The sequence below is a fragment of the Berghia stephanieae genome, chromosome 3, assembly GCF_034508935.2.
Source record: "Berghia stephanieae isolate SIO BIC M18660-M18661 chromosome 3, UCSD_Bste_1.3, whole genome shotgun sequence".
In the NCBI taxonomy this organism is placed as follows: domain Eukaryota; kingdom Metazoa; phylum Mollusca; class Gastropoda; order Nudibranchia; family Aeolidiidae; genus Berghia; species Berghia stephanieae.
Genome location: NC_088362.1, coordinates 17,462,032 through 17,467,031, shown reverse-complemented (window position 1 = coordinate 17,467,031; position 5,000 = coordinate 17,462,032). Strand labels below are relative to the sequence as shown.

Below are 5,000 nucleotides of genomic sequence, written 5' to 3'. Positions count from 1 at the left end.
ATAGAGATGTTTTTTTTTTTTTCAAATGAGAAAAAACTATTTTTGTTCTGTTGTAGGTAGATGAAACAGACATGCAAAAAATCAGTGCCATTCAAAAGACAGTTTTAGAGTAAAACCTTTAAGATGAAGTACGAAATGGACTACAGCTACTCTAAAATTAAATTTAAAGAAGAGATAAATAGCGCATAATTCGTGAGCAATCAATGTAACAACTCGGTTGTAAGTATATGGAATAGACATATAAAACATTAGAACCATCCAACAGACAGTTTTAGAGAGTAAAATTTCTAAGATGAATTATGAAACGGACAACAGTTCTGAAATTAATCCATGAAACCAAATAATTTGATTTAAAATAGGTAAATTACGCATAATTCGCGAACAAGCAATGTCACCGTGACATCAAATTAATGTGAAATGTAATATGTCACATTAATAACTAGGGATAGGTTTTGTTTTGTTTAATTTTGCTTTGCTTCAGGGGAGGCATGCCTATTTTTGTCCAGCTTGGTGCGTTATTCAACACATATAGCATTGACCTTAAAACACTTACTAATCGATGACCTTATTGGCCTTTTGACAAGACGTTATTATGTTTCTTGATAATATTGACTAGCCAGATGAACATGAAGAGCAAGGTGACGTAGAACATTGGTATAGTTATGGGCATACAAGCTGAGCCCCGTCTTCGATCGGATCTTGATCTCGAACCCCGTGGCTGAGCAGATTAAACGCTACAAAATCGTAGAGACAAGATATGAAGTGAGTAGAAAAGTGCCAGAAGACAATAGAGAATAAAATTTTTTTTTTTTTTTCGCGGCGGTGGTGGGGTTTGAACCTGCGACCTTATTGGTACGACAACTCCGCCTGGCAGGTTAGAGCGTGGCTCTACCGTGTGAGCTATCCACGAACACAAAATATTCGTTTCAAACTCAAAGTCATTTCTAGATCCCTCTCTCACCCACTTCTTGAGATCGCCGATTCGTTCACCACCATCGCGAAGTAATTTTGACCAGCAGTTAAGCTTAATAGCCAATATTCTCATCACAAACATATAACATAGAAACGATTGAGACATTGAGTATGCTCCGGTGTATGGGGTGAATTTTTAATTCAGAAAAGTGAGTGGAGCAGGCACTTATGTTGGTAACAACAAGATATGAAGTGAGTAGAAAAGTGCCAGAAGACAATAGAGAATAAAATTATTTTTTTTTTTTTTCGCGGCGGTGGTGGGGTTTGAACCTGCGACCTTATTGGTACGACAACTCCGCCTGGCAGGTTAGAGCGTGGCTCTACCGTGTGAGCTATCCACGAACACAAAATATTCGTTTCAAACTCAAAGTCATTTCTAGATCCCTCTCTCACCCACTTCTTGAGATCGCCGATTCGTTCACCACCATCGCGAAGTAATTTTGACCAGCAGTTAAGCTTAATAGCCAATATTCTCATCACAAACATATAACATAGAAACGATTGAGACATTGAGTATGCTCCGGTGTATGGGGTGAATTTTTAATTCAGAAAAGTGAGTGGAGCAGGCACTTATGTTGGTAACAACAAGATATGAAGTGAGTAGAAAAGTGCCAGAAGACAATAGAGAATATAATTTTTTTTTTTTTTTTTCGCGGCGGTGGTGGGGTTTGAACCTGCGACCTTATTGGTACGACAACTCCGCCTGGCAGGTTAGAGCGTGGCTCTACCGTGTGAGCTATCCACGAACACAAAATATTCGTTTCAAACTCAAAGTCATTTCTAGATCCCTCTCTCACCCACTTCTTGAGATCGCCGATTCGTTCACCACCATCGCGAAGTAATTTTGACCAGCAGTTAAGCTTAATAGCCAATATTCTCATCACAAACATATAACATAGAAACGATTGAGACATTGAGTATGCTCCGGTGTATGGGGTGAATTTTTAATTCAGAAAAGTGAGTGGAGCAGGCACTTATGTTGGTAACAACAAGATATGAAGTGAGTAGAAAAGTGCCAGAAGACAATAGAGAATAAAATTATTTTTTTTTTTTTTCGCGGCGGTGGTGGGGTTTGAACCTGCGACCTTATTGGTACGACAACTCCGCCTGGCAGGTTAGAGCGTGGCTCTACCGTGTGAGCTATCCACGAACACAAAATATTCGTTTCAAACTCAAAGTCATTTCTAGATCCCTCTCTCACCCACTTCTTGAGATCGCCGATTCGTTCACCACCATCGCGAAGTAATTTTGACCAGCAGTTAAGCTTAATAGCCAATATTCTCATCACAAACATATAACATAGAAACGATTGAGACATTGAGTATGCTCCGGTGTATGGGGTGAATTTTTAATTCAGAAAAGTGAGTGGAGCAGGCACTTATGTTGGTAACAACAAGATATGAAGTGAGTAGAAAAGTGCCAAAAGACAATAGAGAATAAAATTTTTTTTTTTTTTTTTTTTTTTTTCGCGGCGGTGGTGGGGTTTGAACCTGCGACCTTATTGGTACGACAACTCCGCCTGGCAGGTTAGAGCGCAGGTCGCAGGTTCAAACCCCACCACCGCCGCGAAAAAAAAAAATAATTTTATTCTCTATTGTCTTCTGGCACTTTTCTACTCACTTCATATCTTGTTGTTACCAACATAAGTGCCTGCTCCACTCACTTTTCTGAATTAAAAATTCACCCCATACACCGGAGCATACTCAATGTCTCAATCGTCTCTATGTTATATGTTTGTGATGAGAATATTGGCTATTAAGCTTAACTGCTGGTCAAAATTACTTCGCGATGGTGGTGAACGAATCGGCGATCTCAAGAAGTGGGTGAGAGAGGGATCTAGAAATGACTTTGAGTTTGAAACGAATATTTTGTGTTCGTGGATAGCTCACACGGTAGAGCCACGCTCTAACCTGCCAGGCGGAGTTGTCGTACCAATAAGGTCGCAGGTTCAAACCCCACCACCGCCGCGAAAAAAAAAAATAATTTTATTCTCTATTGTCTTCTGGCACTTTTCTACTCACTTCATATCTTGTTGTTACCAACATAAGTGCCTGCTCCACTCACTTTTCTGAATTAAAAATTCACCCCATACACCGGAGCATACTCAATGTCTCAATCGTTTCCATGTTATATGTTTGTGATGAGAATATTGGCTATTAAGCTTAACTGCTGGTCAAAATTACTTCGCGATGGTGGTGAACGAATCGGCGATCTCAAGAAGTGGGTGAGAGAGGGATCTAGAAATGACTTTGAGTTTGAAACGAATATTTTGTGTTCGTGGATAGCTCACACGGTAGAGCCACGCTCTCACCTGCCAGGCGGAGTTGTCGTACCAATAAGGTCGCAGGTTCAAACCCCACCACCGCCGCGAAAAAAAAAAAAAAAAAAATAATTTTATTCTCTATTGTCTTCTGGCACTTTTCTACTCACTTCATATCTTGTTGTTACCAACATAAGTGCCTGCTCCACTCACTTTTCTGAATTAAAAATTCGTAGAGAATCATTTCACCACACCTTAAACGATCAAATCAATCAACATTCAAAACTTATTTCCAATATCACAATTTGGCTTAAAATACGCCAAAGTGGCAACTTACTTCTCATTTCAATTAAAAACTATTATATAAACTATGATAATACAATGCATATATTACCACAAACACATACGCTCTCCAAGCAGTGATTGGGTAGCTGGACTGTTAGACTTGGAGGTAAGCAGATAGACTAACATCCAATCCGAAAGGTAGCAAGCAATTGCTACCGTCCATTTAAAGTTATATATAAACTCCGGCTCCATAGGCCATATGGCTCTGATAAGGCTACGTTTTATAATCCATTTCGATTTTATGGACTCACTTCTGAAACTTATTGACTGCAGTGATATTTCACCATTGTTCTATGGGATTGGTCTCTATCCAACATATCAGGACAATGATAATATGTGTCATGATAAGTAGCCCATAATTTGTCATTATGTCGCATGTTAACACGGACGATCCCTACAGCTGTTGCTCGACAAGAAATAGGATGTTTCATTCATGGACTGGACTCTTAATTTTTTTGTGGGGGGGGGGGGGGGCGGATAGCTCAGTTGGTAAAGCAATCGCTTCACTCAAAGGGGTCGAGAATGATCCCGCGTGCGAGATTTTGTTCTGACCCCCTCCATCCGCCCGTCGACCCAGCATTGATTGGGTTGCTGAGTCTGTTAGATTTGGTGGAAAGTACTTTACTTTGCAATAAGGACTCGCATCCTATCAAAGGATAGCAAGCAATTGCTATATATTGTCCATTTCACGCTATTGAAAGCTGGATAATTAATTCAGAAAAGCGAGTGGAGCAGGCACTTATGTTGATAATAAAACAAGAAATGAAGTGAGTAGGAAAGTCTTGTTATTATAAAGCTGGATAAACTCCGCCTCTATTGGACTCATTACTCTGAAAGGGCACGTTTCCTTGTCCGTTTCGGTTTTAAAGACTCAGTTCTGAAACTTATTGGTTTCAGTGATATTTCACCATTATCACATGTTAACACAGACGATCCATCCCTACAGCTGTTGCCCCAACAATAAATAGGATGTTTGATCATGGACTGGACTCTTAATTTTTGGGGGCCCGGATAGCTCAGTTGGTAAAGCAATCGCTTCACTGGCAAATGGGTCGAGAATGATCCCGCATGCGAGATTTTGTTCTGACCCCCTCCATCCGCCCGTCGACCCAGCATTGATTGGGTTGCTGAGTCTGTTAGATTTGGTGGAAAGTACTTTACTTTGCAATAAAGACTCGCATCCTATCAAAGGATAGCAAGCAATTGCTATTGTCCATTTCACGCGAATGAAAGCTGGATAATTAATTCAGAAAAGTGAGTGGAGCAGGCACTTATGTTGATAATAAAACAAGAAATGAAGTGAGTAGGAAAGTGCCAGAAGACAACAGAGAATTTAAAAAACTTCGCGGCGGCGATGGGAGCTCGAACCTGCGATCTTACTGGTACGACAACTCCGCCTGGCCAGGGGGATCGTGACTCTACC

At 40.4% G+C, this 5,000-nt stretch overlaps 1 protein-coding gene across 24 annotated transcripts in view; it reads right to left on the bottom strand.

The window, feature by feature from the left end:
- Positions 1-5,000, bottom strand: part of LOC144967260 (RIMS-binding protein 2-like) — a 263,317-nt gene that overhangs the window by 183,545 nt on the left and 74,772 nt on the right. The window lies entirely within an intron of this gene.